We start from the raw sequence: 23,007 nt of genomic DNA, 5'->3' as shown, positions 1-23,007 counted from the left end.
CGAATGTAGCCGTATGTTAGGCTCTATACGACGACGTGGACCTGCATATGCAACTTTTGTCATAAGCCTGCACAGACAATTTCCAGTCATAGGCTGTAGTATTGATTACGAACTTCGAATACCTAATTTGAAATAGTTCCGGTAAACAATGTAGCTAAAAAAAATCATCAAAATACCGAAATCCGGGGGGGGGGGGGGGTACCGTTATGTGGGGGCTATAAAAAGACGTGAGCCTTCACAGAAAATTTTCTGTCATAGGCTGTAGTATTCATTACGAACTTCATATACTAAATTTAAAATAGTTTCCGTAAATAAATGTCGCTAAAATCATCAAAATAACGAATATAGGGGGAATTGTTATATGGGGGCTATATGGAGACGTTGACCTGCACAGACAATTTTCTGCCATAGGCTGTAGTATTCATTACGAACTTCATATACTATATTTAAAATATTTCCGGTAAATAAAATGGCTAAAATCATCAAAAAACCGAAAGTCGGGAGGTACCGTTATGTGGGGGCTGTACGAAGACGTGAACCTTCACAGAATTTTTTTGCCTTAGGCTGTAGTATCTATTAAGAACTTCGAATACCAAATTTGAAACAATTCCGGTAAACAATGTCGCTAAAATCATCAAAATACCGAATATCGAGAGGTACCGTTATATGGGAGCTATACGAAGACGTGGACCTGCACAGACAATCTCCGGTCATAGGCTGCAGTATCCATTACGAACTTCGGATACCAAATTTTAAATAATTCTGGTAAATAATAACGCTAAATTCATCAAAATACCGAATATCGGAAGGTACCGTTTATGGGAGCTATACGAAGATGTGCACCTACTTTACCCATTTTCAATACCAAAAGTCCTGCAAACATAATACATATTTGAGTAAATTTTTATCAACTTTATTCATTTCGTTCGGAAGCTGGAGTGATTTCCACAGACGGATAGATGGACGGACTAAATCGACATAGAATTTTATGCTGATTAAGAATATATATACTTTGTTGGGTCTAAAATGTATATTTCGAGGTGTTGCAAACGGAATGAAAAACTTAATATACCCTCCATACTATGGTGGAGGGTACAAAAAATGTAAAAATTATGGCGTTTGACTCTGTTGCAGTATTTAATCTCACCCTGTATTTTAAATTCAATTTCAGTATTGCTTTATCCATTTCTCATGTGATGGAAAATTTGTTTATAAATTAAAGTATATAAACAGTGTCATATATAAAAAGTTCAAATTTCAAGCCCATTTTGAAATATTAAATGAGTCTCGCCTTTTTATCCGAAAATATAATTTACAGCAAACCAAATTAAACCCTCCTTACTGTCCAATCGACCACCATATTCACAACCTTAAAAAATACTCATTTTATACTAATGTTTACAGTTTTCTGATTTCCAATCCAATTCTCCAAATTAAATATACCTCCCCACCAGGAAAAAACCACACATACATGCTGGAGTTGTTGTTATTGCCATTGTTTCTGCACGCAACACCATAAATGTTTCTAATTAAATTTAAACACCGATTTCGTGTACATCTGCCATTAATACACTCATTAAATTTGCCACAAAATCCAAATATTTATTCGTTGTTTACTTAGAAAATCGTAAATATCGATGGCAGAGTTGTACCCCGAAACTGTAGCTCGGAAAACCCCTCCATATTATTGTGCAAACACCCGCTCCCTCACTCACACACAAAGCAACCCATTCACCCACATTACCCCACCATCCAACTGACAAGGTTTCCAGAACCGGGTAGTATAGCGAATCAAGTACTTAAAATGTTTAACCACAAAATTTGTATTAAATTTATCAAACAATCATTAAATACCGCCACAAATAAATTTCATGACAACATACAACAACAAAAAGCAACATTAAATACAAAAGCTACAACAACGAAAGAGGAAATTATATGATTTTTATTTTTATTTTGCATCATGCCACGAAGAGTGAAATGCCGGAGAAAAAATAATGTAAAAACGTAAATAGCGGAAACACCATCATGAACGATGTCATCATTTTGCAGGGATGGGTTTTAAGGAGGGACGATGTTCATTAGAGGTTTTTGGGTTTTTTTATAACCTCCGCATGGAAAAGAGGGTTGATGAAGTTGGTCACAGGAGTTGTGATGATTCATATTGGAGCTAACAAAAAAAAAATCGATGTTATTATCGATAGTACTGATATTTTATAAATTTAAAATAGAAAAATATTGTAAATTTTCAAAAAAAAAAAAAACAGTGTTGCAAATTTATGTGAAAAATAAAAATTAATTCCTCTCACAATTTAAGCAGGTTCGGTTCTATATTTTGTTATACCCTACAACACTTTGTGTTGGGGGTATTATAAGTTTGATTGGGCCAAAAATTATGTAACACCTCGAAATATTGGTTTCCCACATAGGAAAGTATGTACGGATCTTCCTATCTCGCCGAGCTGAGTCGATCTAGCTATGTATGTCCGTCCGTCCGTCTGTCCGTCTGTCCATGTTAATTTGTAATCACTCTGCAGGTCGCAATTATAGCCCGATCTTCACGAAATTTAGAATGGAGGTGGGGTTAAGGTCAGAATAGAACCTTATTTATTTTGGGGATGATCGCATAATATGGACCAACATTTTTCTGATTTTGCAGTTGCTCTAAAGGTCGCAATTATATACCAATCGACGCGGAAATTAGCATGGCGCTAGAGCTTAAGGCTGGGCAGAAGCCTTCCAATTTTCATCGGGTAATATTTAGTGGGTGAAATAGTCTATAACATTTGTGTTAAATAAAAGTCAAATTTTCCATTGAACCGCGAATATTTTTAGTTCCGGCGAAATCACACATAGACGAACAGGTCAATTCTGACCGTTTATATATATTATATCGGATATATATAGCGAAATATATACAATGTATGTAAACAAAGGAAGGGGATGTTAGCTAAAATGCTGGACCGATTTTGACAAATTTTGTCAATTCGGAATGCCCTCCTGGCATAAAAGAATAAAATCTAAAAAATCGCGTAAAAAGATGCCAATAATGATGTTAATATAGATTTTGTAGTATTTTGTGACATATTTATTTTTTCATATTTTTTATCGCATGCGATTTTTTCAATTTGACTTATAATATTGAGGTGCAAATTTTGTAATATTTTTTCACTTTACAACACAGGTTGGGGTTATTATAAACATTGTACAATTATCATCCGATCCTCACGAAAAAGGATAGGGCTAGGCACAGAAGGGCTAGCCCTATTTTTTTCAAAGATGTCCGCAATATATTTTGGTGTTGAAATGGACCAAAAACGAAAAAAAAAAACGCCTGAGAAGGGCGTTAAGGACAGGGAAGAATTGGATGACCATAGGATTATATTTAGCTGTAAAATGGACCAAAACAACTAACAGTACGACGAAATGCGTAAATATTGGGCAAATGTCCCTGTTCATAATGCTAAAGGTAATATCTGTGCCGTAATCCGTAACATAATTTCCAAGGCGAAATCTTCCAAAATGGATTTGGGCATTAAGGGGCTTCTAACATATTGTAGTGTTATAGGGTATCACATGGTCGGCCCCGCGCGACTTGTTTCAAAATATGGTTAAAATCTACGATATTTATATCCCGAAGTATGCGAACGAAATTGAACCTAAATGTCTTTACCTTTGTATGAAGAGCGACTATACCGTGGCTTGTTTTACTGTAATTCTTGTAGAAAATTGTCATTCCGCATTTTTGGTAGAATTGGCCTAAATATCATTGCAAGAAACTTTCAGAGTAAGATTTCGTCTTAGTAGGGAATTGTGAAGATATTGTAACATTTTTTTTTAGCAATCTATTGAGACATTCATGAAATAATGCACGAGGGTTATGATGGGTAGGTGAGGGATAAGGCTGGGTTTTTGGAAATTCGAGATAAAAGTGTACAAAAAGTACTTTGAATTGACTATGTTGTATTGGACAAATGGAATGAGCTAAATCTGTAATGAGGGTCAGCGCCTTTTTGGAAATTCGAAATGTAAGGTTGCGAAAAGTTCTAAATTAGTACTAAATTTCTAATATGATACCATATGGTATTAAGTGAACGGATAGAGCTAACAACTTAAAATTTTATATAAGAAAATTTAGAGTCCCAGTTGATGGTAGGTTTGTGATAAAGAGGTGGTTTTGAAAATGTATACTACAGTTTGAGATAAAAAGAGTCTGCAACAAAGTCAAAAGCCATAATTTTTACAATATTTTCTAATTTTATTGAATGAAAGCAAAAAATGTCGGAAATAGCCTCAAATTTGAGAATAAATTTAGATGTGTTCGAATTGGTCACCTTTGGCACGAGTTATAGCCTTCAAACGGTCAATATAACCATCACATGCTGCCCGAATGTTGCTTTGAGGCATTTTAGCCCATTCCCGACGAAGCGCTAGCTTGAGGTGATTGACACTTTGGTATTTTTTAGTTTCAAACTTGTTTCCGAAATACTCCAGACACAATAATCCAACGGATTGGTATCCGGAGATTTTGGTGGCCATTGTGCGCGGGAAATGAGGCGAGGACCTCATTTTGTAACCCTCCCAGGGTGGCGCGTCTTGAGTCCTGTTGGAATGTCCAAGGTCTGCGGCTATAATGTTTGCATGCCCAAGGCTTTAATACACCCTCCAGAATATTTTCGCGATAATATTCGGCACTTATTTTGATGCCACGGTCGATTAATACGAGCGGAGAGTTGCCATCGGCTGTTATGGCGGCCCACACCATCAACATGGCCGGCGCTTGAGTTCTGGTGACCAATCGAAGGTGCACATTTTCTGCTGAACTCTTTGGCAAGTAAACACGATAATTTAGTTTGTTTACAAACTGCTGGACAACGAATGTTTTCTCATCAGAGAAAACCAAATTCCGAAGTTCACCATTTTCGGCCAAGCGAAGCAACTCTTTAGCTCTTTTGAGTCTATTTTATTTTTCTTGCAGTGGACATTCCGGCACTTTTTGGAATTTCAATGGCTTAACCCCGAGTTCACTTTCCAATATTTGCCGAATGAAGTATTGCCTACGAGTCATTTTTCTGCCATTCCGACGCGGGTTTCGATCAAGTAGCTTTTTTACTTTTCGAACCATTTCTGCCGATGTTGCCGTTTTCTTCCGTCCACTTCCTTGTCGTCGAGCTATGCTACCAGTATCACGGTAACGAGCGATGGTACGAGACACAAAAGATTTATTCACGTTTATAGGGTTGTCCATATTCGACAACGCCATAACTTTTGAGATGTCACATCGCTTAATGACATACCGCGTTTGAAGCGTCAGTCCAAGCAGATTTTTACCATGGGCCAATACACGCCACGCGAGCGCTCTGAAATTTACATTCAACAGAAGAAGTCAATTGTGAAAACTCAACGTGCTTTTAAAACATAAAGAATGTGAGAAACGCGCCTTCTAAGAACACCATTAAGCGTTTATACGAAAAATTTTCGACTGGTAAGACTCTTTCTAATGCGAAGAGGCCATATAAAAGTCGACCAAGGCGATCGGCCGAGAATATCGCTGCCGTACGAGCCAGTGTTGAGAGGTCCCCAAGAACATCCCAAAAACGCCGTTCTCAGCAGTTGGGCATGGCTCGGTCCACTTTAGAACGGATTATTCGCATTGATTTGAATTTCTTCCCGTACAAAATTCAAATGACGCAAAGAATGTTGCCTGCGGACAAGCCTCGTCGATTGGAATGGGCCCAAAGGTCCGTCGAATATGGGCAACCCGTAAATGCTGGAGTGATTTAACGATAGCCACTTGTGGTTTTCCAGCCAAATATTAAGAAATCACACCATCACGCTTCAATTCCATCACGAATAATTTTTCTTTTTTTTTTAAAAATTCTCACCAAAACGCTTGTACACTTCTAGACAATATAAATAGCTTTAACAGCTGTTGCAGTTTTTTCATCTCACCTTGTATAATTCCCTTATCCGATTTTAAATACTTTTTTATGGAATTATCTCAAACTTGGTGTTTGGAATTCATCGAATTTCGGAAGTCTTCCAGAGAAGAGCTCCATATAATTGTAGCACTTAATATTCAAAATTTTTAAAATTTAGTATTTTGTAAGTTCTACACAAATTGTGCTTTTTTACTCATTTTAAGCCTTTATCCATTCTTTTAGAATAGCCCAATTCCTTCTGCTGTCCCAGAATCCAAAACTCTGAAATTATTGTAAAATCTTGTTTGATTGCAATTTAGTACCTAATAATATTTCATATGAATGGATGGCATATATCTATATCTATCTATATCTACATGGTAAGTTACGAGCAACGGATTTCCCCACTGAATAACTGGCACTAACTATTCAGTCTGATCTCGATTGATATTGTGAATTTTGTTACAATTTTAGTAGACAATTTGGCGAATAGGGATGCATTGACAAACACCTTGTAACCTTTTTTTTTTCAAGAGTTCAGGAATTGCTTATGTTTCAATGGGCAATTTATGTATATATCACACTTTACGACAAGCAATTCTTGGCTACATACCCCGAGAAAAATTAAGCATGTCACAGGTTATACATCAAACGCACAATTTCACCAACCTCCCACACTCTACCCTAATCAAGGAATATCTGATGAGTGCGTGAGTACACAATCGTTTCGGTTATATGACCCCAGAACACGTAAACTCATCTAAACCCAACAACGACAACAACAAAGCCAGCAAAAAATTAATGTCAAAATATATGTGGGCAAAAAAAATTGGAAAATTTTCCTTTTGGCATAAAGAAACAATAATAATAGCGGCAGCAGCAGCAGCAACAACAACGACGGGTATTAAAGAAAAAAACTCTTAAAATTTACTGCTTTATGTTGTATAGCTTATGAAATTATTGCCGCTCATTTTCTTTCCGACCACCGCTTTCTTCATTCGTTCATTCATCCATTTTAACTTGCGAACATTGATTACATGCTTGTAATCTATGTTTAATACATTTGTTCGTGCAAAAGGTATTACATGTTGTCGCATATGTAGAAAAATGTACATGTTTGGCTTTTTGGCACTCAGAGTGCCATGGGGGAATCGAGGCAAAGGGAGGTGAAGGCCAGTTAAAAACAAGTTAAATGTGTATAGCACAAGGTGTAAAAATGGGAAAAGATCTTAGGCCTATGAAATGGGAAATACATTAAAATTTTGAAGTTCTAGGGGAAAATATTTATTGACAAATATTTTCTAAGGGGTCGAAGGTTTCACACGAGGTACCCACAGTTAATTACGGGTGGCACGGGTAAGTTTGGCTCCCATTTGATAAGAACTTCGGCTAGGCTTAATTTCAAGCATTGTAAGGATATTATGTCTTTGTGTATTTGTTTCAAATATGTAGAAGGAAGCGAGACAGACCCGTAGATACTTTTGAGGATCTTCATAGAATAACTTTCTGAGTCGGTTTATGCGTGTCAGTCCGCATGTCCATGTGTTTTTGTAAGCAAAATGCAGGTTGCATTTATTATCTGATCGAGATGAAATATTTGTTTGGCCTAAGGACAACCCCTATTAAAATTTGTAAGAATCGGTTCAGATTAAAAGATAGATCTTCAACCGATTTCGGGTTAATTGTGCACCAAATGGCCCACTTATGTCCAAATGACCTTAATTTTGACACAACCGACCGAATTCAGTATCAAAGCACGTACATCAAATTTTGGTGAAATTCGGTTCAGATATAGCTTCATATATACGTTTCATCCAAATTGGAGTTTTTTCTGTCAAATGTTATCGAGATCGGATCAGATTTAGATATAGCTCTCATTTATGTCTTTATCCAATATAAGGTTTATTGTGCACCGAATGGCTAATATTAGCCCAAATTAATTTAATCATGGCACTTCCGACGGATTTCAGCCCAGAAGCAAGTATTTTAAAGTTTGGTAAAAATTATTTCAGATATAGCTATAGCTCCCATGTATACGTTTCATCCGATTTCATGTTAAAGTCCTTCACATTCGTAATATGCCTTCCTAGAGAATCAAATTAAGTACCAGATATCAGATACAGCCCAGAAATATCTCTGTCAAATTTTATCGTAGTCAGGTTTAGTTCAAGCTCCCATATATATCTCTATCCGATATCAGGTTTTTTGTACACCAAATGATCAAAATAAGACTAAAGTCCTGAATTTTGGTACATCCGACCGAATTCAGTCTAGAAGCAAGTACATCACATTTGCTGAAAATCGGGTCAGATATAGTTATAGCTCCCAAGTATATGTTTCATGCGATATTATGTTAAAGTTCCTCACATTCATAATATGTCTTCCACAGGAATGAAATTAGGTATCAGATACAGCCAAGAAATACCACTGCCAAATTCGATCAAGATCGGTTTAGATTTAGATATAGCTCCTTCAATCGGGTTCGGGGTAAATGTGCACCAAATGACAAATATCAATCCAAATGGCCTGAATATTGCAACATCCGACCGAAGTCAATCTAGAACCAAGTAATTCAAATGTTGGTGAAAATTGGTTCAGATATAGCTATAGCACCCATGTACCGGGTCAGATAAAACAACTGCAACAAAGTCAAATGTCATACATTTTATTTTTATTTTTTTTTTTTAATTTTATTGGATGAAACCAAAAAATTTCGGAAATATCATCAAATTTTAGAATAAGTTTAGATAAGTTCGAATTGGTCAACTTTGGCATTTAAACGGCCAATGAAACCGTCGCACGCTGCCCAAATGTTGCTCTGGGGTATTTTGGACCATTCCCGGGGAAGCGCTTGCTTGAGGTGATCGACACTTTGGTATTTTTAAGTGCCAGTCTTGCTTTAGAAAGAACTCCAGACTCAATAGTCCAACGGATTGGTATACGGAGATTTTGGTGGCCATTATGCGCTGGAAATGAAGCGAGGAACCTAATTTGGTAACCATTCTTATGTGGCGCGGCCTGTTGGAATGTCCAAGGTCTGTGTCTAAAAAGTTTGCATGCCCAATGCTTTAATACTCCCTCAGAATATTTTCGCGATAATATTCGGCATTTATTCTGATACCACGGTCGATTAATATGAGCAGGGAACGACAATCGGCCGTTATGGCAGCCCACACCATCACCAAGGCAGGCGCTTGAGTTCTTGTGGCCAACCGAAGGTGCACATTTTCAGTTGACCTCTTTGGCAAGTAAACACACGATCATTTTGTTTGTTTACAAACTGCTGGACATCGGAAAAAACCAAAATCGGCAGTTCACCACTTTCGGCCAAGCGAGTCTATTTTCTTTCTGTTGCGGTGTAAGTTCTTGCATTTTTTGGAATTACAGTGGCCTTAGCCCGAGCTCATTTTTCAATATTTGCCGAATATTGCGATATGTTCAGTTAACGAGCCATTTTTCGGCCACTGCGACGCGGGTTTCGATCAAATCGCTTTTTTTATTTTTCGAACAATTTCTGCTGATGTTGCTGTTTTCTTTTGTCCACTTCTTTGACGTCGGGCTACGCTACCAGTATCACGGTAACGAGCAATGGTACGAGACACAAAATATTTATTCACATTTAAATGCTGGAGTGCTATAACGATAGTCACTTGTGGTCTTCCAGCCAAATATGAAGAAATCACACTATCACGCTTGAATTCCATCACGAATAACTTTTTTCCTTGAAAATTCTCACCAAAATGCTTTTGTATGCATGTAAACAATATAATGTACTGTCACTGTGTGTAATATCAGCCCAAATTGGATAGATTTTTTTCAAATTCTACCGAATTTTTCCATTTGTTGAAACTAGGTCCACTATATCTATTGCTCCAATAAATATTTTTATAACCTCCACTATTCTAATGGAAGGTATATTAGCTTTGTCATTCCCTTTGTAACTCCTCGAAATATTCATAATAGACCCTACAAAGTATATGTATTCTGGATCAGTGTAAAATTCTAGAAAGATCGAGCGATGTCGGTCTGTCTGTCTACCCGTCTGTCTGTCTGTTGTAATCACGCTATCTTTTGAACGAATTAAGATAGAAGTCTAAAATTTTGCACACATGTTTATTTTCCAGTAGGCAGGTTAAGTTCGTAAATGGGCAATGTAGGTCCACGTTTTCATATAGCCCCATATAACGGTACCTCTCTATATTCGGTATTTTGATGATTTTAGTGACATTATTCACCGGAATTGTTTCAAATTTGGTATTTGAAGTTCCAAATGGATATTACACCCTAAGATAGAAAATTGTCTGTGCAAGTCCATGTCTTCGTATAGCCCCCATATAACGGTACCTCCCGATATTCGGCATTTTGATGATTTTAGCGACCTTTTTCCCGGAAGTAATTTAAAATTTGGTATTTAAAGTTCCAAATGGATATTACACCCTAAGACAGAAAATTGTCTGTGCAGGTCCACGTCTTCGTATAGCCCGCATATAAGGGTACCTCTCGATATTCAGTATTTTGATGATTTTAGGGACATTATTCACCGGAATTGTTTCAAAATTAATATTTGAAGTTCGTAATGAATACTACAGTCTAAGATAGAAAATTGTCTGTGTAAGTCGATGTCTTCGTATAGACCCCATATAACGGTAACTCCCGATATTCGGTATTTTGATGATTTTAATGACATTATTCACGGGAATTGTTTCAAATTTGGTATTTGAAGTTCGTTATAGGAACTACAGTCTGTGGCAGAAAATTGTCTGTGCGGGTTCAGGTCTTCGTATAGGCCCCATATATCAGTACCTCCCTTTATTCGGTATTTTGATGACTTTAGGTACAATACCCACCGAAATTATTTGAGATGTGGTATTTGAAGTTCGTAATGGATACTACAGCCTGTGACAGAAAATTGTCTATGCTGGTCCAGGTGTTTGCACAGCTCCAATTTAACGGCACCTCCTTATATACGATATTTTGATGATTTTAGCTACATTATTCACCGTTTATTTCAAGTTTCGAATTTGGTAATGGCTTATGACAAACAAAGCCTTTGTATGTCCACGTCGTATAGACCTCAATATAACAGCTATATGCGGTATTTTTAAAATTTTAACAGAATTTTTTAAGGATTTTATTTTTTGAAAATATCCAAATTCGTTGCAAATGGTGGAGGGTATTAAAAGTTCTGCCCGGCCGAACTTACTGCTTTTTAACTTGTTAATTATTTAATACAATTCTTATCGAAGTCATATCATGCACTATACAGCAATGTTATTTGATACTAGAGGTACAAAAGCCTCCGTCAAATTTGTTGAAAATCGATTCAGGGTTGATTCTGGTTCCCAAATTGTGACTCCCCTAAAGCATTGATAGTTGGTATGACCTACTTCACATACATTTCTAAAACAAACTTTTTTGTTACGGGAGCACTACTAAACACGCATGGGGTGTAGAGCGTCATATAGTCGGCTAATTAAGATTTTCAAGAATAAGTCTATTTTTTTAATTCATAATGTTTCCGAAAGTGATACCCTGGAACAGAACTATAAATCTCGGCCAAATCAATTATAAATTCAATAACTGAAATTCAAATAAGTCAAAAATTATTTTTATGTGCCATAAAGTCCTTCTAATCATTTTGCGAAAATTGAGTTGTATTCCTACCCCTCTAGGTATTTTCTTCTTTTTATAGAAAAAGAACTATTTTCGTTCCTATTTAAGTTTTACGCTTCTTCCACTATTCGTCATAGTCCAATTCATTCGCTAGCCATTCACAATAGCAATGAGCATACTAAATATCCTTGCGAAATTGCAGAATATAATGGTTTAGCCTGGCATAGAATGATGTTGTTTCTAGTTGTTTGTTGTTGTTAATGTGTTTCCATTCCATACCCCCCTCTGCCCAGGGGCTCAAGGGGCTTTTTATTGTTTGTTAATACATTAAGTTGAAACAACTTTTAATTCGTACAACATCAATAACAAATTTCGGCCATATCAACTTGTTAAATTGGTAAACGCACGCGAATTCTTTATTAATAGCTTGCATGTTCGCAGATAACTTGATTTACTTCGGTTTTACGTTTTACCTAAACGTTAAGCTTTTAATGTTGCCGTATGTATATACATACATACATACATAAAAAATTGGGAATTGGGGTGAAAGTTCATGGATTTTGAAATAACAAAAGATTTTCTTTTAAAGAAAGAAAATACATGAGAGGAAATTGTTTTCCTTTCACAAAGAAATGAATGGAAATTCTGCAATTTAATTAGGCTTTGGTATGGAAATTAACAGGAAGCGGGAATGGCTTGAGCCTGTGGATGAGCTGCTAAACAAGTAATCGAAAGGTGGTATTGTTCGTCATGCGGAAAATTTAGCTATAAGAATTTCCAAAGCTAAACAGCTCTCATTTGAAATAATCATTATCAGAGCTTTAATCGAGAATTTTTAAAGAAGTTCTTTCATTGAGCTACAGTAGGAGACTTTCTTCATAAATGAATTCCAGCTGCAACAGGAGATTTTTTAATGAATTCTAAAATTTTATTTGATTCTTTTCATACCTTCCACCATAATATGGAGGGTATATTAACTTTGTCATTCCTCGAAATACTCATGTTAGACCTAACAAAGTACAATATTTTACCAGGAGGAAGGTTAAGTTCGTAAAAGGGGCACGTCTGTCCCCATATATATATATATATATATATTCGCTATGTAACGATATTTGGTATTTTGATGATATTAGCCCCATTTGTGGTGAGTTTCGTATTGTAAGATTGTAATGGGTGCTACAGCCCATTACAAAATTTTTTTATGCAGGTCCACGTATTTTTTATTGTATTAGATACATTACAAATCGTAATGGATACTACAGCCCATGACAAAAATTGGGAATACGACATTACCGGAATTGTATTAAATTTCGTATTTAAAGATCTTCTTGGGTACTACAATCTATGACAAAAAATTACTTATACAGGTCCTCCTCGTATAGCCCCGATATAATGGTTTTTTTTAAACGGTATTTTTATACGTTTTTTTTTTTAATTTTTCGAGTTCTTTCCAAATAGAGGAGAGTATAAAGAATTGGGACCGCCCGAACTTAGGCTCTTAATATATTTATGAATAATATTTATGAATTATTTATGACATTCCTTTCGTAAACTTTATTTTGAAGCCAAACACTGTTTTCATCAAAGTGATTGTAAGTCTGGCGAAAAGCAAACAATTTACCACGATGTTGGTTATTTTAGAAATTTTAAAAAGAATGACATGATTTCATATTCAATTATTAACAATATACCATTCTGAAATTAATCAGATTTTTTTTAATTTTTTCGTCTTAATTTATATGTACTATCAAATGTCTTCCTTTAGTTGGTGACAGAATAAACAAATATATTATTATTATTATAATTTTTTTTGATTTCTTTTAGCACCACACTTTTACCCTACACCACATAGTGGTAGGGGTATTATATCTTTGTGCATTTGTTTGTAACATGGAGAACGAAGCGAGATAGAGCCATAGTTACTTTTGAGGATCTCCATAGAATCACTTTCTGAGTTGATTTATGCATGTCAGTCCGTCTGTCCGTCCGTCCGTCTGTCCGTCTGTCCATGTGTTCTTGTGAACAAAATGCAGGTCGCATTTATAATCCGATTGAGATGAAATCTTGCACAAATCATTTGTTTGGCCCAAGGACGAACCCTATTGAAATTGAAATAATCGGTAAAAATTTAGATATAGCTCCCATATATATCTTCGTCCGATTTGCCTTTTATTGTGCGCCAAACGTGTAACATCAGCCCAAATTGTATGGAATTGTGCATATACATTCAAATTAGGCCTGAAAATAAGTATGCCAAATTTGATCGAAATCGGTTCAGATATAGCTATAACTCCCATATATATTGTTCATCCGATTTGTTATTTCTGTCCTCCGCAGCCGTAATATGCACTCTATAAAAACAATATTTGGAGAAATATATTAAATACAGCTCAGAAATATTATTGCCAAATTTTATCGAGATCGGTTCAGATTTGGATACAGCTCCCATATATATTTTTATCCAATTTTAAATTATTTGTGCACCAAATGGGCAACACATGTCCGAATTTAAAAGATACAAATGCTTCGGCATATTTAGTCCATTCAACTTTAAATTATAATTATATTCATAGCTTGTATGATTGAATTCTCCCATAAAAACTTGTAATTGTAATATGGAGCTCTACTAAATTAGCAAAGTGGTGTAGGGTATCATTAAGTCGGCCCCGCCCGACTTTAAGACTTTCTTTACTGTTTTTTTTTTTTTCTGATGTTAACTCTTGCTCATTCTGCCAATAACACTCCGAGGTATCATTATGATGATAGTCATTTGAAACGTGCCACACTGTCAGCAGGAGCAGAACGTGCAGAAAATTAAATCATTTGTAGGCAATTTAAAATAATAAAGACATCTTTTCGGTTTATGGCAGAAAAAAACAATAAGAGGGAATTGATTAAAATACTACTACTATACGACATTCTTTAAAAAAAATCCATGTTTCTTGGTCTGATGGTCCATGAAAATTTTTATCTTTAAAAATCCATGATTCTTGGACTGATATTCCTTGAAAAAAATATTCTTTAACAAAACAAAGTTCATTGGTCTGATAGTCCTTGAAAATAATTTTCTTTGTAAAATCCACATGTATTTTTATGGAGGTTTTTAAAAAAAAAATATTTTTTAACAAATCAAAGTTTCCTGAACAGATAGCTCTTGAAAAAAATGTTTCTTGATCTAATGGTCCTTGAAAAAAATCTCTATAAAATCCACGTCTCGTTGGTCTGATGGTCCTTGAAAAAAAAATCTCAATAAAGTCCAAGTCTCGTTGGTCTGATGGTCCTTGAAAAAAAATCTCTATAAAATCAACGTCTCGTTGGTCTGATGATCCATGAAAAAATCTCTATAAAATTAAGGTCTCGTTGGTCTAATGGTTCTTAAAAAAATATATTTATAAAATCCACGTTTCATGGTCTGGTAGTTCTTAAAATAATTATTAAAAAAATCCATTTCATGGTCTGATGGTTCTTAAAAAAAGATCTTTAAAAATACACGTTTCATGGTCTGCTTGTCGTTGTAAAAAAAAATCTTTAAAAAATCCACATTTCATGGTCTGCGAATTATATTAAATTTGTCATTCCGTTTGTAACACCTCGAAATATATATTTTAGATCCCACAAATATATGTATCCTTGATCAGGATAAAATTCCATGTCGATTTAGCGATGTCCGTCAGTCTAACCCTCTGCCCGTCTGTGGAAATCACTCTAGCTTCCGAACGAAATGAAGTAGGTTGATAAAATTTGATGATACCAAAATGTATACTATGTCTGCAGGACTTTTGGTATTTATATAACGGTACCTCCCGATATTCGGTATTTTGATGATATTTGCTACATTATTTACCGGAATTGTTTCAAATTTGGTATTTAAAGTTCGTAATGGATAGTACAGCGTAAGACAGAAAATAGTCTGTGCAGGTCCACGTCTCCGTATAGCCCCATATAACGGTACCTCTCGATATTCGGTATTTTGATGATTTTAGAGATATTATTCACCGGAATTTTGGTATTTGATGTTCGTAATGAATATTACGGCCTAAGACAGAAAATTGTCTGTGCCGGTACACGTTTTAGAGACATTATTAACCGGAATTTTGGTATTTGATGTTCCTAATGAATACTACAGCCTAAGACAGAAAATTTTCTGTGCAGGTTCACGCCTTCGTTTAGCCCACATATAACGGTACCTCCCGATATTCGGTATTTTCATGATTTTAGCGACATTATTCACCGGAATTGTTTCAAATTTCGCATTTGAAGTTCGTAATGGTTATTACAGCCTATGACAGAAAGTGGTCTGTGCAGGTCCACATTTTCGTATAGACCCTAATATAAAGACTACATTCGGCATTTTTAAGATTTTAACAGAATTTTTAACGGATTTTATAATTTTTTGCCAAATTTGTTCCAAAGATCGGCCGGGCCGAACTTACAGCTTTTTTACTTTTTTCTCTTAACCCTTGGCAAATAATCGCTAGATCTACAATGTAGCATTATAATTGGCAATACAAAACCTACTAAACCAAGCACACGACAGTACGAATATTAAGGTATCCATCCGTTATTCACATCCATACAGGGGAATAGAACCAAAAACGTCGGTAAGCTTGACAAGATTTCCTCCTAAAGAAAAGACAACCCAAATGTCAATGAGCATAAGCAAGTCACCTACAGAAAAGGGAAAAAACCAGAACCATCGGTTTAGTATCAGATAATGTATATACTTCTTTCTATGCTTCTTTAAAATCCAAATGAGGACCACTTTTGGATCTACGGTCTCAAAATATGCTATGCTATCTCTATCTCCCTTAGTTCCTTTTTTACAGATTTCCATGAGTTGACCTAATGACTCAAAATACACTGTTTTTCCCCATTTATTGATGGAACTTGAAATTGCATAGGGGTATTTCTACAAGTCTTCTACATCTTTTTCCAACTGAAAAGCAATATCTGAAAGTTTCTGCGCTTTTCTCATTTTCCTCAATATAACCTACTTTACACATACACTTTTAGAAAGTTAGTTAGTTAGTTCACTTAGTGGTTAACATGGTCGACTGAGTCAATGTCGGTTTTACTTGATGATATGGTCATGCATATGCTGATGATATAGTTTTTCGGTCTTCGGTGCAAAGTCAGTGCGGCATTTTTCCTCTAGCCATCATTGTCGTCAAGTTAAGGATGCGGCCTAACAAAGTTAATTCTTGTTTCCATTGGACTTGGTCAAAAGTGTTTAACCATAGAAACGGGATGGATGTTGGTTACAAAACGAAAAGGAGGACAATATTTTCATTTGCTCTAATTGTGCTTAATTACTTTTGAAAAGTTTTAGCGATTTTTACTTTAGCAGTTTTTTTTTCATTTGTCTTTTACTCATTCTATTCTCTCGTTCTATATGTCGTCTCACTTTCTCAATTTGTGTCCAGTTTTGTGTTTTAATATAAAAGTTCGGTATTGAGTTTTACAATGAACAGCAGCAGCAGCAGCAGGAAAAAAAGCGTAAAGTTATATACATGCTCTTTGTGATACACTTCCCCCCTACACCTCTGTGCCATGGTGCGTTACAGAAAAATTAAAAGAAAAAAATTACAGAGCTGGCAAAACTAAATGTTTTACCAGAGAAACTTTTTAATTTTTTTTAGCTTTTGATGCTGATACCATGAATGACACAAAGAACAAGAGAAAGAAGAAGAGAGAGAGAGAGAAAAGAGAGGCGAGATCCAGATAACACTGATAAAAATGTGTTTTTTTTTCTCTTCTTTTTTTTCTCGAACAAAAACCCAAAGTGACAAAGCCAGTGACTAAGAACTAAAGACCGAAGTGTGGTGACAAAAAAGAATGAAAACTTTTCATTTTGCCTCCCTGAAATCAACATCGTTCCTTTTTTCTTCTTCTTTTTGCCTCCTTTTTGGAAACAGCATAAAACGAAATTATTGAGCAACATTATCTTTGTTATGAAACAACAAAAGTTTTCTGAGATATTTTTTAATTGGCCGTAATTATATGAAGTGAATCATTTGATTAGAATCTGTTTGGATGGAGTGGAGTAAATAAGTCATTTTGCGGAAAAGGTACCAATAGTTGAGTAATGACTTTTAATGGGAAATCAAGTTTAATTACCAAATGAAATAATGCTGGGGTTATATGGAGCGTATGATGAATGTATTTAAAGCATACGCAAGCAATCACCAAGTTATGCTACGAAGAAGTTTGTGTGTGTGGGAGAATGAGTTTAATTTTTTTGTACCCTCCACCATACATAGAATGGAGCCTACATTATGTTCGTTATTCCGTTTGTAACGAATTGAAATATTAATTTTAGACCCAACAAAGTATATATATATATATATATATATATTCTTGATCAGCGTACAATTCTAAGACCATTTAGCCATATCAATACGTCCGTCTGTTGTAATAACACTGCAGTCAAAACGAATGAAGATATGAAAAATGTGAAAATTTTGCACAGATCAGTCTTCTGTCTGCAGGCAGGTGAAGTTCGAATATGGGCTGTTATCGGTCCATGATATCGTATGCCCCCTAACAACGGTACCCCCCGATATTTGGTATTTTGATGATTTCAGCCTAAAGTTTCAATGGAATTGTCTTAAAATCCATACAATTGGTTCTTTCTGAGTACATTACGCCCTAGAAGAAAAATTGTCTAAATAAGTCCACGTTTTAGTATAGCGCCCATACAAAGGTATCCCCAGATATTCGGTATTTTCATGATTTTTGGCATTATTCCCCGGAGTTGTTTCAAAATTCGAATATTGAGTTCGGAACCGTTACTACAGCCTATGACACAAATTTCTTATGCAGTGCCATGTTTTAGTATAGCCCCATATAACAAGTTACATTTGAGCGGTATTTTTCGATGATTTTTTTTTAGATTTGTTCAAGTTTCTTACAAATGGTGTAGGGTGTAAAAATTCGGTCCGAAATGAAGGATAGTGTGTTTGGTGGGTAAATTAGTCGGCAATATGATGATTTTTTTGGAAATTATGTGCAAAAAAGTTAAGTGCTAAATTCAAGCTGTTAGAGTTCAAATCTTAAGATTTCGAAATGTAGATCAGTGACAGAGTAAAGTATCAGATAAGATATTTTACTAGAACTTCACCTAGAATTAAAAAAGTTGGTCCGAAAAAAATTGGCACAATCCAATAAATACAAAGGAGAACAGATAGAATTTCGACATTTTATATGTGGGTCACTTTTGATGTGGATGAGTACCTACTTATTTTTTCAACATTCCGATAGTAATATACCCTCAACATTTGAGCATTTATTTGTATACGCTCTTTTAAGGGAGCGTTCAAGAAAGATTTTTTTTCAACATTTCGACAGACATATACCTTCATCATTTGACCATATATTTTTATATGCCCTTTAACGGGGACGTTCAAGAAAGGTTGGAACTCCTTTCCATGTCTTTACCAGAACTGTGCAATGTTTAGTGTGAGTGAGGTACAAGAAAAAGTGAACTATTATTTTCGTTCATGACCTGAGTCTTATTTTGAAAATTTCATTGCGCTATTTATACCCTACACCACATAGCTTTAAGGGTATTATGTATTTTCATAGAATTGCTTTCTGGGTCTATTTATGCATGACAGTCAGTCTGTCCGCCCTTTCGTCTGTCCATGTATTTTGGGAATAAATTGCAGGTCGCATTTATTAACCGTTTGAGATGAAATTTTACAATGTTTGTTTGGCCCAAAAAACCTATTGAAATTGGTGATAATCGGTTTAATTTTAGATGTAGCTCATATATATATAATTGTGCACCAAAAGTCCAATATCACCCTAAATTACCTAAATTTTGGCACATCCGAATGTAAGAACCAAGTACATTAAATTTGGTGAAAATCGGTTTAGATATAGCTATAGCTCCCACATATATATTTGAGGTTTTAATATGCACTCCACAGCAATAATATTTTATACCGTGCCAAATTTTATGGTGATTCAGATTTTTATATTCCATCGATGTGCAACTTCATCCGATTATTGTCCACCTGATAATATAAGCTCAAATTGGATAGATTTTTTTTATATTCAATCGAATTTTTCCATTTGGTGAAACTAGGTCCGGTATATTTATTACTCCAATAAATGTGTTTTAATATAATTCTAATTGAAGTCATATAATGCACTATACAAAAATGTTATTTGAACTAGAGGTACAAAAGCCTCCGTCAAAATTGTTGAACATCGATTCAGAGTGGGATGTAGTTCCCAAATTATGACAACTCTAAGACCATGATACGCTTTCGAGTAAGGTTCATAGTTGGTATGATCTAATTCACATAAGTTCTCAATATAAACTTTTTTTGTCACGGGAGTTCTACTAATTACGCATAGTGGTGTAGGGTATCATATAGTCGGCTCCGCCTAACTTTTGACCTTTTCTTACTTGTTTTTTTACTATATGGAATACCTCAATCGGTCAATATGAGTTTTGAATTTTTGGCAGCATTTTGAATTTTGGTGGGGAACATATCGAATTCGATATAAGTGTGACAAAGATATTATGATGTACAAATTTTGAGCCTAAATCGGATACTTCCGCACATGCAGATGGATAGACCGATTTTGCTTGATCGACCCCAAATGTCCTTAAACGGATTGCGTCCAAATAGAAATGATATATATCCTGCACACTGTCAACAGCTATATCTTCATATAAATAGTTTTGTTTTCATATATCTTCATATTTTTGTTTTTATTTGCAGTGATATAGCTGTTATACTGATTTATTATGACTGAACATTCTTGGATTGCCCTGAATCAGGATATGCTGCAAGTGAAATGTTTATGGCGTGTGAAATGAAGTCAGTGGCCAGCCCACCGTAGTCGTGATCCTCTGTTCTTAGATCGAATATTATTGACATACATTTTTATTTGAATATATAAATTTATTTTATTTATTAGTATTTCCTGACTTTTTACTTTGATAACGAAGAAGGTACTTGGATTAAGGCATTTCAAATAATTCAGGGCTGTCATAGAAACCAATTTTGTCACTATTGGTTTTAAAAACGACAGGGAAAAATGCTTTGGTGTCATGAAAATCAATGTTATTGGTTTTATTTTCGAATTAGAATTTTATCGGTTTTGGTTGTCATAGAAACCAATGTTATTGGTTTTGTTATTGGAAATAAACCAAGTTGCTTAGAGCTGTCGCTTTTCATTTGCTTTGGATTTTTTAAACAATTTTTAAAGGACTAAAAATGTGGATTTTTTAAACAATTTTTAAAGGACTACAAACTTGGATTTTTTAAAGAATTTTTAAAGGACATTTAAAGGACTATAGACGTGGATTTTTTTAAAGAATTTTTAAAGGACTATAGACGTGGATTTTTTTAAAGAATTTTTAAAGGACGTGGATTTTTTTAAAGAATTTTTAAAGGACTATAGACGTGGATTTTTTTAAAGAATTTTTAAAGGACGTGGATTTTTTTAAAGAATTTTTAAAGGACTATAGACGTGGATTTTTTTAAAGAATTTTTAAAGGACTATAGACGTGGATTTTTTTTAAAGAATTTTTAAAGGACTATAGACGTGGATTTTTTTAAAGAATTTTTAAAGGACTATAGACGTGGATTTTTTTAAAGAATTTTTAAAGGACTATAGACGTGGATTTTTTTAAAGAATTTTTAAAGGACTATAGACGTGGATTTTTTTTAAAGAATTTTTAAAGGACTATAGACGTGGATTTTTTTAAAGAATTTTTAAAGGACTATAGACGTGGATTTTTTTTAAAGAATTTTTAAAGGACTATAGACGTGGATTTTTTTTAAAGAATTTTTAAAGGACTATAGACGTGGATTTTTTTAAAGAATTTTTAAAGGACTATAGACGTGGATTTTTTTAAAGAATTTTTAAAGGACTATAGACGTGGATTTTTTTAAAGAATTTTTAAAGGACTATAGACGTGGATTTTTTTAAAGAATTTTTAAAGGACTATAGACGTGGATTTTTTTAAAGAATTTTTAAAGGACTATAGACGTGGATTTTTTTAAAGAATTTTTAAAGGACTATAGACGTGGATTTTTTTAAAGAATTTTTAAAGGACTATAGACGTGGATTTTTTTAAAGAATTTTTAAAGGACTATAGACGTGGATTTTTTTAAAGAATTTTTAAAGGACTATAGACGTGGATTTTTTTAAAGAATTTTTAAAGGACTATAGACGTGGATTTTTTTAAAGAATTTTTAAAGGACTATAGACGTGGATTTTTTTAAAGAATTTTTAAAGGACTATAGACGTGGATTTTTTTAAAGAATTTTTAAAGGACTATAGACGTGGATTTTTTTAAAGAATTTTTAAAGGACTATAGACGTGGATTTTTTTATTTAACTATAGACGGATTTTTTTAAAGAATTTTAAAGGACTATAGACGTGGATTTTTTTAAAGAATTTTTAAAGGACTATAGACGTGGATTTTTTTAAAGAATTTTTAAAGGACTATAGACGTGGATTTTTTTTAAAGAATTTTTAAAGGACTATAGACGTGGATTTTTTTAAAGAATTTTTAAAGGACTATAGACGTGGATTTTTTTAAAGAATTTTTAAAGGACTATAGACGTGGATTTTTTTAAAGAATTTTTAAAGGACTATAGACGTGGATTTTTTTTAAAGAATTTTTAAAGGACTATAGACGTGGATTTTTTTAAAGAATTTTTAAAGGACTATAGACGTGGATTTTTTTTAAAGAATTTTTAAAGGACTATAGACGTGGATTTTTTTAAAGAATTTTTAAAGGACTATAGACGTGGATTTTTTTAAAGAATTTTTAAAGGACTATAGACGTGGATTTTTTTAAAGAATTTTTAAAGGACTATAGACGTGGATTTTTTTAAAGAATTTTTAAAGGACTATAGACGTGGATTTTTTTAAAGAATTTTTTAAGAATATTCAAAGGACTAAAAATGTGTATTTTTTAAAGAATTTTTTAAGAATATTCAAAGGACTAAAAATGTGGATTTTTTAAACAATTTTTAAAGAATATTCAAAGGACTAAAAATGTGGATTTTTTAAACAATTTTTAAAGGACTAGAAACTTGGATTTTTTAAAGAAAGGGACCATAAACGTGGATTTTTTTAACGAATTTTCAAGGGATATTTTAAAGGACCATAAACGTGGATTTTTAAAGATTTTTTAAAAAATATTTAAGGGACCATAAACGTGGATTTTTTAAGGATTTTTTAAATAATTTTTAAAGGACCATAAACCATAAATCTGCAAAACAGCTTTATGAGTAAGTTCACAATAAAAAAAATTACTTACGCTATCTCCGGCAACTCCAGTGAGTTACTGAAAACTCTAAGAGCTTTTCTCGTCACCTTTTCTGAGCGTTCTTCGTCCAACATATAGCGACTTATTCCTTTTTTTATTTACTTTACTTTTACTGATATTTCAATGACAAATAAACAAACAACACATGTAAGCAACAACAGCTGCTTCGAA

The 23,007-nt window shown here is 34.2% G+C and overlaps 1 protein-coding gene across 1 annotated transcript in view; it reads right to left on the bottom strand.

The window, feature by feature from the left end:
* Window positions 1-23,007, bottom strand: part of LOC101894038 (neural cell adhesion molecule 1-B) — a 503,351-nt gene that overhangs the window by 164,211 nt on the left and 316,133 nt on the right. The window lies entirely within an intron of this gene.

Source organism: Musca domestica, unplaced genomic scaffold, assembly GCF_030504385.1.
Source record: "Musca domestica strain aabys unplaced genomic scaffold, Musca_domestica.polishedcontigs.V.1.1 7, whole genome shotgun sequence".
Taxonomy (NCBI): domain Eukaryota; kingdom Metazoa; phylum Arthropoda; class Insecta; order Diptera; family Muscidae; genus Musca; species Musca domestica.
Note: the sequence above shows the minus strand (reverse complement) of the source record. Positions and strands in the feature narration are given on the sequence as shown.